This window comes from Ictidomys tridecemlineatus, unplaced genomic scaffold (genome assembly GCF_052094955.1).
Source record: "Ictidomys tridecemlineatus isolate mIctTri1 unplaced genomic scaffold, mIctTri1.hap1 Scaffold_1663, whole genome shotgun sequence".
In the NCBI taxonomy this organism is placed as follows: Eukaryota; Metazoa; Chordata; class Mammalia; order Rodentia; family Sciuridae; genus Ictidomys; species Ictidomys tridecemlineatus.
In genome coordinates, this window is record NW_027521451.1 from 1 (window position 1) to 12732 (window position 12732).

A 12732-nucleotide genomic window follows, 5' to 3' on the forward strand; every position below is an offset into this window, starting at 1 on the left:
ATCATCTACTTTCTGCATATAGATGAAGCTGAAGAATTGTTACATGTTGGCATTTATGATTATTGTACCTTTTAAAATAGATGAGGTTCACATACGTCTTCAGTGTGAAAGAATATTTGCTAAGTCTCACAAGAATATTTGCTATGTAACTTTACTAGAATTCAGATTCAACTCTACCTTATCTCAAAGCCAAAACTCACCTCCTCTAAGCTACATGAGTTATCAATATTTTCATATTCTCTTGTATGTTAGATAGTGACACTTATTCAAAAGAGCAGAAATTTTGTTTCTTTTGTACCAGAGATTTTACTCAGGGGCATTCAAGCACAAAGTCACACCTCCAGCCCCATTTTATTTTATTTTATTTTTTGTACCAGGGATTGAAGCCAGGGGCACTTGACCCTTGGCCACATCCTCAGCCCTATTTTGTATTATATTTAGAGACAGAGACTCACTGAGTTTTCTAGGGTCTCACTTTGGCTGAGGGTGATTTTGAATTTACAATCTTCTTGCCTCATTTTCCCATCCTTCTGGGATTATGGTTGTGTGCACCTTGCCCAACACAGTCATGGTTTTCTTTGTTTGTTTGTTTGTTTGCTTTAGTATTTACTCAGTTGCTGAAGCTGTCCTTGAATGTGAAATCTCCCTGCCTAAATCTCCTGAGTAACTGATATTATAGAAACACATCACCATACTGGTTCTTTTTAGTACATACAAAGGCAGAATTGAGATGTCAAACAGAAATAGACCTGTTAAAATCACCCCATCTTAAATGGTGTCTTATTTCCTAATATTTAAACATAGGACTTGTTTTGACACATAATGAGGAAATACTATTTTAATCAGGAGTCTGTTGATTCTCATTTTATTTATACAATTTGTTACAGTTCAAAATTTGATTTAATTTGAAAATATAATTTATCCTGTAATATTTCTGTGATTTCTCTGCTTTCTGTTACAACACTGGTTTCAATGCCTGTGCAAAATTATGATTAATTTACAGCTAGAGAGAAGTCTATATAATAAAAATATTAATAGTATTAATTTTAATCATATTTTTGTTTCATATTTTTAACTTAATTAGCCACATGAAGAATTGAACTCATAACTCCTCTATCACTGAGTTATACTCCCAGTTTTTTTTCTTCTTTGTTTTATGACAAGGTTTTTCCCACTTGTCAAGGCTAATCTCAAACTTTTGATCCTCAAGCATCAGAAACCTGTATCACTGGTATTGAAGTGCATGACCGTGAACATGGCTATTTTGTAACGTTCTTAAAGTTGAGTATACAAACTCACCTAATGGTGCATTCCTGTAAGTCTAGTTACTCCCAAGGAGGAGGTACTTTCTTTCTTTTCTTTTTTTTAAAAATTCATCCATGGTGACTAAGATGCAGATAATTGCTTTGAGAGAGCATACAACACAAGCCTTATGTCATAGACTGAAGGATCTATTTCTAGTGAATGAAAAAAATATATATCAGATATATAATATTGTATTGCATAATCACATTACATTTTGTTTGTTAACAGCAGCACAATGAAGAGTATGTAACATATTTAGTTGCATATATTCTAGATGATTAAAATAATATTAGTATGGCTTCAGTACACATGCTTTCTGAAGTTGCAGACACAAAGCAACTGACCAATGATACTTTGCATGAATGATAAGCTTGTCTGGGTAACATCTAGAAGTGGCTTTTAGTAATACTAGGCAGGGGTCTTGTGTTCTTGTCAAATGAATTTGCAGCATACATTGTTTTGGTTTAGGGATGCAGAACTCTGGCTTCTTACTAAGGGATTATTACAGAAAACTTCAGATGTTTGGTTTTCATGATGAGGGATCCTAAAAATGTGGATTGTTGGACAGGCCCAAAATGGCTATAGATATGCTGTCTTGCTGATGCTTCCAGCAGGTTGGTTTTTATTATGTATTCAAGGTAATAAACACCCTGATTCAGTATATGTATTCAAGGTCATAAATATTTGTTTTCCAGCATGTATTCACTATGTAAAAGTTTTTAATTTGGCCTTCTTTTTTGAGATATATATGTGTCCTATATAAGGATGCAGGAGGCAATGGCCACCTCTGTATAAGCATGACTACTATGCCTATTGTGCCTGATATAATATTTAAACTGCTAGAGACCCAACCCTTGCTTCCTGGATCTGATCTGCCACAAAGCAACTGGCATAGTCTTTAGGATCTTTTGCAGGTGAGAGATACCTGAGCCCTGATATATTAGTGGTGATGGTTTGGGGAGCGGGAAGCACCTATAGAAATCAAGAAACATAGCACTCAGTTTCCACAATTCTATTAGAATGTACCCCTATGAAGAGTTAAGATATAAAAGGATGCATTTCTTGTAAACTTAAGGAAGGCTTCTGATTGCACTGTGTGTTTAAATGAACCCAGCAAGTTTAACTGTCAAGAACTAGTTTAAGCAAAGACCTTAGTCACTGGCTATGAAAAAACTGGTAGGAATAGCATTGATGACTTATAGAAATAGCATAAGGACCATGTGCAGGTGCTAGGGCCACAGTATGAGTGATTTCTAATTATATGACAGAAAAAACTGACACAAAGCTAGATGTGGTGGTTCACACCTGTAATCCCACCTGCTCAGAAGGCTGAGGCAGGAGGAACCCGAGTTCAAAGCCACCCTCAGTAAAAGTGAAGTGCTAAGAAACTCAATGAGACCACACTTGTATATAAAATAAAAACCAGGGCTGGGGATATGGCATAGGGGTTAACTGCCCGAGTCATATCCCCATTACCAACAAAACAAAACATAAGAAAACAAATGAACAACAACAAAGAAAAAAACTGACAAAAATGTATGAAAGATTGACACAATTAGAAAATCATAAGACAAACAAGAAGCTTATAAAGCCAGAGCACAATCAGTAGAGGACGATCTCTGTACTTTGAAAATACCCAAAAATACCCCAAAGTGTTGATTGAGTCAGGGAAGGAGAAGGAAAATAAAGGCCAGGAAATCCAGTCAATGGTGATGCATAAAATGAAACAAGAGCAGCCAATTGCTTCAGTGAACTACTGGCAGGGCCGTCCCAGGTATCCAATTTCATCACATTTTACCAATCAAGTGGAATTTGTGGACTTATGAAAATAAATTAAGCATTGGGCAAGAGATCCCCTGACTCTTTTGTTTTTATGCCTGTATGGTTTAGAGATTAATAGCATTCTATGTAGTGCCTTGAAAATGGAGACGTTAGCACTGCTCTTTACAGCAGAAGTTGTAAAATATTCAATGCCATGAGGTTTTTATAGGGCCAAATGTGACTGTTTTACAAGATGGCAGGGCTTTCAGAGGGCTATGATTTTAGTAGATAGTATAGGTCATAAACACATTTATTCAGTGTATAAACTCAAGGTCATAAACATTTGCTTGAGTTTATGTACTTACTTCAGTAAAGTATTCACAATATGTCTTCTTTGACCTGCAGTTAAAAAAAAAAAGGTTCTATAAAATAATTTAGGGGACTGAGGTCTAGAAGCTAGAGTCTGGCTAGAGACAACTGTTGCCTTCAAATAAAGCAATCCTACTATCACACCTTCTCCTTACATCTTTTTAAAATTTCTGGAGCCCTAAACCTTGTTTACTGGGTCTCAGCCCCTGCACAGCAGCCAAAGACCTGAAAACAATTTGTAATTTGAGGCTAATACAAATCCTCTGATTTAAAGCAAGTTCCAAAAAATATCATTTTATTTTTATTTTTGTTGTTATACTCCCAGATGATATTCTTATAGTGGAGATTTGTGTATCATTTGTTTTATAGATCACAAACATTGCCATATTTACTTCTCCCTTTCATTTTCTTATGTGGAATTTTATATTTTCAATTTGAAAAACTCTTTTTTTTTGGACCAGGGATTTAACTCAGAGGCACTTGAAGTCTGAGTCATATCTTAAGACCAACTTTGTATTTTATTTAGAGACAGATTCTCAATGCGTTTCTTAGCACCTCACTCTTGCTGAAACTGGCTTTAAATTCACAATTCTGTTGCCTCAGCCTCCAGAGCCACTAGTAATACAAGCATGTGCCACTGCACCCAGCTTCAATTTACAGTAATGTTGTAATACAGATACAATTTTCTGGTTGCAGTATCCATAGCATGATGCATTATTAATATGTGTGTAATAAAACATATCTATTTTAAAATTTCTTCTCTGATGAGAAATTAAAAAATATATTTTGTTTCTTAATTTCTTTAATTCAGTTTTTAGCCTTTTTTCTAGTTTACTTCAAGTTCATGCTAGAAGTTTTTTAAGTCTTTGCTCAAACATATTATTTCAATTGGGGAGGGGGGTAAAACAGTATGAAATGAATGGAAATTCTGCTTTTAACATTTCTTTTTTTTAAATAATACTGAGTATTTAATTCAGGGGTGCTTAAATACTGAGCTATATTTCCAGCTTTTGTGTATTTGTGTGTGTGTGTGTGTGTGTGTGTGTGTGTGTGTGTGTGTGTGTGTTTGACTGAGTGCTTCTTCTGGGTATTGAGCCCAGTGCCCTATGAATATGAGGCAAGCACTATACTAATGTAGCTTTATTCTCACCTCTTTATCTCTTTTCATAAGTTTTTAAATTTCTTTCTTTTTTAGATTTGCAATTTCTTTATTCCGTGTTGCATAATATATGCATGCACTCCTGTGCCTCTTTTTAAAATTAATTTTGAGACAAGATTTTGCTGAGGTTCTTAGAGTTTTTGTAAGCTGATAATACCAGAAAAATGCCACTAAACTGTAGCTTTGTGTTTTTTTTTCTTTTTGAACCCTGCCCTAATATTAGTAGGGACTACTCTTTGTTCTTAAATGAGCCCTAGCCAGTAATAAAGGCTTCCTATTGGAATATTGTTCACCGTGTGTAGACTATTTTATTATTGAGGGATTTACTCAAATGGCGGGATATAACAGAACAAAATTGATGTCATCATAGTCTGATGGTAAAATATCTTTAAGTACATTCAAATATATCTGATTTCTATGCAAGTTGAGGCCCCCAAAGGTGTCAGAGACTGAGAATAAGGTAGAGGTTCAGGGTGCTGCAAAGGAGAAAAGTAAGGACTCCACACCTCATCTCCATTCATCCAAGGAAAAGGGATCGCAGGAAGCAAGAAGTCTGAAGGCCTGCCATGATTAATTAGGGCAAAGAGGAGCAGGGTGAATTTTAGTGAATTAGTAAGAGTCCTGATAGATTTATTTATTGTCAAGTCTATAGAATTTTTTACAAAATGAGAAAATCTGGGATCAGCTTTTTTGGACTCACAATGAATGCCATTTTTTTTTCTTGAAGAGAGAGACCGTTGAGTCTCTCTCTTTCTCTCTCTCTCTCTCTCTCTCTCTCTCTCTCTCTCTCTCTCAATTCACAAATCTTTCTATATATAATTTCTTTTTGTCTTATGTAATAATAGCCAACATTTATTGACTTTTTTACTATATAGAAATGACCTGGCCAGTTGTTTTATGTACACAATTTTATTTAATAATCAAAACAACTCTGTGGGAATTTACTATTATTACCCATGGTTTACAGATGAAGAAAGAGTTTCAGAGAGTTGAAGTAACTTTCCCAAAGTTACATAATAATGGAGAATAACAGAACTGGATTTGGATCCCAGAAAACTAATCTCAAAGGTCTTTTTTTTAACATTTTACTTTCTTGCCTCTCTTCTGTGTTTAAAATGTAATATACCATTATAACTCACTGAGCAACTTATTAAAGTGTATCTCTAATGAGAATGTTTAAAACAAAAAAAAAACAATCTATCATTACATATGCTAAATTCTGCTATTGTAAGCATTATCTCATCCAAGCAGGATATATTTACTACAAACTTAAAAAACATCTATAATTTTATAATATTTTCACCTTTTAATGAGCCTAAACTAAAAGGCTGACCCTTTTCTTGACATGAAATGTTCTTTATTATTGAGGTAAACATGAAATAAAATATCTGTACAAATACTTCTCCTTTGCAAGCACTTTGTATTCTTTTATTAGATCTCTCAGTGAAATCATAATCCTATGTTTTATACAAAGAGCTTTCTGGGGACCACCACACACTTTAACATCAGAATTTCACCACTATTTTGGTAAAGACTGAATATTTTCATGGGTATTTAAGAAAAGATAACTTAATTTGGAGGGAATGGTGTAGAGTAAGCAAAGAAATTTGAAGAGGGGAGAAGCATAAACACAGGAAGAATGCAAAAAATGAATCTTCTTTGCAGCCTTTTTTTCTTTTTCTTTAAAAGAATGGACTATTCTGAAAAAATTGGAAGCTATTTTGTTAATCATAATCTTAAGACTTCCACCCTAAAATGTTAACTTTATGAGCTATCAAAATGTTACCCAACAATATCATCCCCAAACTCCACAAATGTTCATCAGCTGAATGGATATATGAATTAGGTATATTCAACCACACAAATAAAAAAAGAACTGTTGCTATTTTTATTAATTCGGACATATTACATGGTAGTATATTGAGTTAAAGAAGACACCATAATGACATCTTATGTTTGATTGAATTTACATTCAGTCCAACAACAGATTAACCTATGACATTAGCAGTCAGAATGGTAGTTAACCTTGAGACAAGGACTATGACAATACAGTGAGGATTTTTGTTCCTTGAGTTGGATGCTAATTACCCAAATGTAATCACTTTGTGCTGAATGCTTCTGATTTGTGGATTTTCCTGGCTATATATAATAATTTAAGAACAAATTTGAAGAAATAACATAAGGAGTCCCCACCATCACAAAAAAGGAGGAGGAGGAGGAGGAGAGGAGGAGGAGGAGGAGGAGGAGGATGACAACATCTACTGAAATGATATACCACAAGTGCTACTACCTGTGGGGAGAAAATTCATTATGTATCATTTAATGTGACCAGAAAGAAAACCACTTAGAAAGCTAACCATGCAACTTCAATTCATTTCTTAAAATCTTCCAGAATTCATTTTTACAATGAATTCTTCTCTCACATAAAACTATGGCTATCAATTAATATAAGGTGTTGTTTTATATAAAATTAAAAAAAAAACAGGAAGACATCTTAAAATATCTGGAATACTAAGGGTCTAAAAATCATCCCAACTATCACCACATTAATGCAAGGACCTCAGTAATGACCCAATCTCTACCAAGTTTCCTGCTGTAGTGATTGAACTCTACTGGTAAGGCCATAAGTGGGGAAAGACATTCAAGAAAATGCTATAAAACTCAAAGAAATGTCCAGAAAATCACTGCCTTCTCCTTAGGTCTATAGTGGGTTCATCTAGGAATTTGTTTAGAAGATTTTTATCTTGGTAAGGAAATATGAAAAATTGTCAAATCAATTAATTTGTTGCCATTCTCAGTATTCTGTAGTCTATTTTTGATCAATATGGTGTACTGCATGATTGCTCAATATGATTCATATAAAAATTGATAGTATACAAACATTCATCAGAAATAACTATACCCTAAATTACATAAGATAATGAAAAATACAGATTGCTCATTTTTACTCAAAACTTTATAATAACTTAATCTGTTACTGGTGTAGAGTCCTTTTGGTCTCACAGCCTAGGAGGGAGGCATTGGCAGCTTCACCAAATGCTGGGGGACTAATTAAATATTTGTATTTATTTCATCATTAGCTCTTAGACAAAATATGTTCCCAATCTTTTAAACATAAACTGACTTTTGATAGAGGTAGGGGACAGAAATAAACACCCAGTCTCTGTACATTATATAACATCAAAGTAGTGATTCAACACAACACTGAGGCAGACAATGTTTCCAAGGCAATTATCAACCGGAACACATATTCCATGCTTACAGGCAGCTCAATTTCAATCATTTAGTCCTTTTTCCTCAACTAAAGTAGATCTCAATCTTTAATTCCCACATCTAAATTAAAAGTTCTTCCTACCTCAGCCTTGTTTTAAATACTTATCCTTCTAAGTTTAAATTTTCCTTGCAACCCAATGCCCAGTATTCTACTTCCTCCTTCATCTCAAATTATCTATTTAAATTGTTTTTACTTATTATTATAGCCCCCTCCCAAGTCTCTACCCCAGGATAAGGTCAAATTTAAAGAGACTACCCCCTACATTGAAGTTTAACCACAGAGGCCCACAATACCATTTTCCTTGCTTAGTTTAGAAGGATATACTTTAACTAAAATTTCATTATCATAAATTTCTTCCCTATATTTCTCCTATTCCTCCTTCTGTTTTACACACAATCACAATGTAGCAAACTCTCAAAATGTGTGTGTGTGTGTGTGTGTGTGTGTGGTGTGTTTGTGTGTGTATTTATATATGTATGTATGTGTATATATATATATAATTTTTTTTCATACAAAGACTTCCTAAAAATATATAACTTTAAGTATCTCACAAATACCATTTCAAATTCCAATGTTAGGAACACAGATTAAAAAATACAGTGAAGTTTTCTTATAAGTTATGTTTTTTTTTTCTTTTTTTTTTTTTTTTTTTAGGGGTAAGAAGGCCATAGAGAATTGAGGGCTTTCATACAAGAACTAATTGCTTCACCTGAAACTACAAACTGTATTGCAGCACAATTCCTTTGAAGACTAAAACTTTTTTTTTTTCCCGTAAAAGAAAAAAGTTGAAATTGCATGAATAAAAAAGAAAGTCTCTATACCCTGGCCATAAGGATAAAAAATGTTAAATAACTCATTTTTCCTCCTGAGAAACAGGCTTCCTGTACCAAACTAGAGAAATATGAAGTATGTATTAATAAATATTAGAAAAACACATCTCCACTTTCTACATTTTAAAGACTTAAAATCATAGTAAAATGGTTTTAGAGAATGCCCATAAATTTGGTTATCAATTCAGAATACAACCTAAGTGATAATTTGTGAGTGTCATCTGGGATCCAGACAGCCTCATAACAAAAACAAAAATTGTTGAGATTATACAAATTTAAAATTCACATATATTTTTACATGTGGATTGAATTAATCTTTTCTTGGTACTGGTTCCCATGTAATAAAGAATTGTTTGCAGGTTTTATTAAAAAAAACCCATATCTTTAGAAATTAAAATGTACAATATTTCAGTTGAAAACCACAAAAAGAATTCCTTTATCAAAAAAGTTAGTTGTGAGACAGGATTCATTTGCATTAAACTTTAAAACTGACAGCTCAGTCAATAACAATTCTGTTTGAAACTCTCATCCCAAGTATCTGCCACAAAAGTGTACACAGTCTATTATGTCATAAGTTCTGAAACCCAAAAGCTTTATAAACATAGTTAAAAGTGGAATCAGGATCCAGAATCTAGAAAAACTCTAATTCACCTCTAATTCAGCTAGCCCAGTCTAATGATAGTTTTTAAGAAACTTGTAGCTAAAAACTGTTATCTGGCACACTGGATTTTTCTTCAAAAGCAGTGTCTGTATCATAGCCCATATTGTTTTCAGGCATTTTCTTGTAGAACCAGTGGCATCTTAAATTTGCAAGTTCAAATTGTATACTTATCTCTGATACCTACCAAAAGGAGAAACTGGATATAGAGAAAGATTTCCTGTCCCCTAAAATGTTTTGAGCACTGTAAGAACTGCTGCTTACTGTGTCCTATCAATATCAAGTCTCAGGGATTTTTACAAAGAATTCAAAGGGGGATATGGCAGGGTGGGTTAGTTCATATTATAGCCAGTCTGCTTTTTGAAGAAGATATCCTGATATGATATATTCCCCTCAGAGACCCTTTACATCTAATAATCCTACCAAAAGTCCATTTTAACATGTAATATGAATCCAATATGTTTACAAACATACTCAAAAGGCATTCAAATGTCAATTGTCTCATATTGTGAAGTATTCTCTTTTAAACATAAAGCTTTTATTTCCCAAAGCTAAACCCAGAGAAAATGACAAGTGCTACAAGTTTTATAGTACAAAGGACAAGAGCAAAAAAATATCTGTTTTTCTGCCCTGTTCTGGTCTTCTCTCCCCCTGCACTCCACATCCTGCAGACCATTTGTAGGTCTTGGTTGTTAAAATTTATTTCTACAGTAGTCTTATAATACTCTAGATGCTGAAAAACTTTTTATCTTTTAACATTGCTTGGCTTAAATTTATGCACTGCTCTTAGGAAGGAAACCAAAAAGCCTTTTTAATGACAGATGTACTATGGAAAATTGTCCCCACAAAGTTCAAATGCTGTGTAATATAAACTCCCTGGAATCAAAGAAATAAAATGACTTACATTCTTGAAAAATGAAGCCACTAGCCACTTTCTCTGACAAACTACATCCTGTGGCAACTGGGAGTATTTCATACAAAAACTACATTTAAATAGATGCTTATAATACCAATAAACAAATAGCACTGGGTCCTTGAAGATAAGAGAAGGAATCACACATGGAAAATACAGCAAGAATTTATTTTCCTCTACATTTAGAAGTGCTAGAGCCCATACTTGAAGTCAAAATAAACCTGAGAATTGTAAGTTTGTCTTCCCTGCTGTGGGTAATGCTCAGCTCCTGAGGAAAATGCTGGCAAAACCAATTCTTTGCTAAAATAAAAGAAAAACAGAAACTAAAAAAGTAGAAGGGAGTCAATGACCTAATATTTCTTTAGGCACAAGGTACACAACTGTATGGTCCCAAAATTTTGCAAGCTTTCATTTCAACTTTAAAATATACTAGTTTTGACCATTTTCCATCTCTTCATCTTTTAGAAAATGCCCCTCTGCTAGGCTCTGCCATCCCGGGAATAGAGGTGTTGTTTTCATCTTTTTGATCTCCCACGGGTGGCCCCAGGTGTTCTTACCTGACAGTGCCTGGCCAGCCAGCCCAGAGAGTAAAGTGGGGGGCTTCTTTGCTGTCGCCTGACCTATGATCTGCCAACTCCTCCCAAGACCCACATTCTGCAGGCCACGCCCCAACTCACATGTCCCCTGAGATCCCTTCAGGACCAGGAGCTCCATAGTGGAGTTGGTTTCCCCAATGAGGCACTTTCAGGGTCTTGGAACAGACGCTGCTCTCTGGTACTTTCCAGAAACCAGGCAGCCTGTCCTCCAGGGCACACAGCAGGTAGCACCCACAGCCTCAGGAAAGCGTGCTCCAACGTTGGTTTCTTCACAGGGATGGAGAGCGACAAGTAAGAGCCCTAGAACAGAGTGCCAGAGACACCATCAAGCCCTGCAAATTGCGAAGCCCAGCGATCCGGGGACAAGGCCTGGTGCATGGAGCCCAGAGCACAGCCCACAGTCAATACAGGCCTCCTGCCATCTCCACAGAGGGGACTGGGAGCTCCAGCCTCTCCTGCTGCCAGGCTCTGCTGCCCTCGGGTCTGTCCTCCCGCCCCGGTATGGGCGAGCTCCGACTCCCGAGGCAACTTGTTCACCTGGTGTCTACCCTAGACCCGAGCGAACTAAAAGAAGAAGAAAGACCGAGAGAGGGACACTGCCTTCCCAGGACTAGGGACCTCAAGAAACCCTCTGGAAAACTGTCCAGTTCGGCTGACAGGGAACCCAGACGCCACCTATGGGGCGCGGTTCCCAGGGAGGCACTGGGTTTCTTTTCTTACCTCTAGAAAGATTCTGAGCACCAGGACTCAGACCCTCCTCAGCTGTGGACTTCTTCCTTCCAGTGCCCCCGGCCCGCACCTTTCTTGAGTCTCTCTTAATGATTATGTGACTTTTTGCACCACTTGGGGAGCAAAACAGAACACTTGTGTTTATCCACAACTAAAATAATTTTTAGTTGTGGATGAACACAATACATTTACTTATTTATCTAATGTGATGTTGAGGATTCAAACCAGGACCGCACACATGCTAGGTAAGTGCTCTACCACTGAGCCTCAATCCCAGCCCCACTTAGCTCCGTTTTAAAACAGATCAACTCTATTTGCATAAAAACAAGCAGGCTGGGGTGAGCAGTCATGATGCTGTTGTTTATTTATTTATTCACCTTGAAAAGCACAGAGTGTTCAGCAACTATTAAGAATGAACACCTGGGTAGTGGCTTTGCAGGTTTTTTAGGAAGGCAGGTGAGTGCCCAATGCCTGAGATCCATGTGACTTACATGGAAACCGGGCAAGCACCAAGGTTGATCTTTCTTTGTGAAAGGCTGCCATCATGAGGCTACTGCAAATATTTCTGACCAGTCAACTATTGAGCCCCAGTGCCCAGCTGGGTTTTACACATTTCTGAGGTGAATCAACTCTTCTGAAATGCTTGCTGTTTTCTGCCTCCAGCCAGAAAGTCATCTCAAAATATTGATTGATTTCAGAAGGAAGAAAATAAGGTTCTAATGCTGCCATCCAGGTCTAAGTGTTCTACAGGGCACCTGCGAGGCCTGCTGTGAGCCTCCATCAAAATGGTCAGGAATTCACTGACAAATTTCAAAGGGGCTGAAATGTCATTACTGTTTGTATAATTTTGGATTGATTAACAATAGCATAAATGACACAAACATGACAAAGGTGGAAGGTATGAAGAAAACCTCTCATTGGCAATCTTTTCTTTATTCAGTATTCATCAGTAGAGTCAAGCAGTTGTTTATGTAGCATGGCTTATTTGGGGGTGCATAAAATGTCTTAAGTAAGGATCTGGGTTACATAAGCTTCTTTCACCATATCAATTTTCTTTCAGAAGCTTACAATGTTCTTATTATGGACACTCATGCCATCCACAACTCCAAATACAATATGTCACATCTTTCTTTTCTGA